The following is a 296-nucleotide window of genomic DNA, read 5'->3' as shown; positions in this document are numbered from 1 at the left end:
CTTTGTGCGTAGAGTCTTCTGGGAGTATATTTTTTTCGGTTTCAGGGGGTAGTAGAAATGCGTAGATTTTATCCGGTGGACACGGTAGAATATTTGATTAACCTGCAATGGCGTCGAAAGTCATTGTAACGCGAATGGCGTTTCAGTGGATCTTTAAACAAAATATACCCTTATGAAGCTCAATAATGAAAATTCAATTCGATAAACAAGACAGGCGGTGAAAAATAAAGATCTGGAATCTTCAAACCGACGAGTAATGGTCTTCGACAACAATTGCATCTTTCGCCGTCGGATAT

Source organism: Montipora foliosa, unplaced genomic scaffold, assembly GCF_036669935.1.
Source record: "Montipora foliosa isolate CH-2021 unplaced genomic scaffold, ASM3666993v2 scaffold_420, whole genome shotgun sequence".
NCBI classification, from domain to species: domain Eukaryota; kingdom Metazoa; phylum Cnidaria; class Anthozoa; order Scleractinia; family Acroporidae; genus Montipora; species Montipora foliosa.
Note: the sequence above shows the minus strand (reverse complement) of the source record.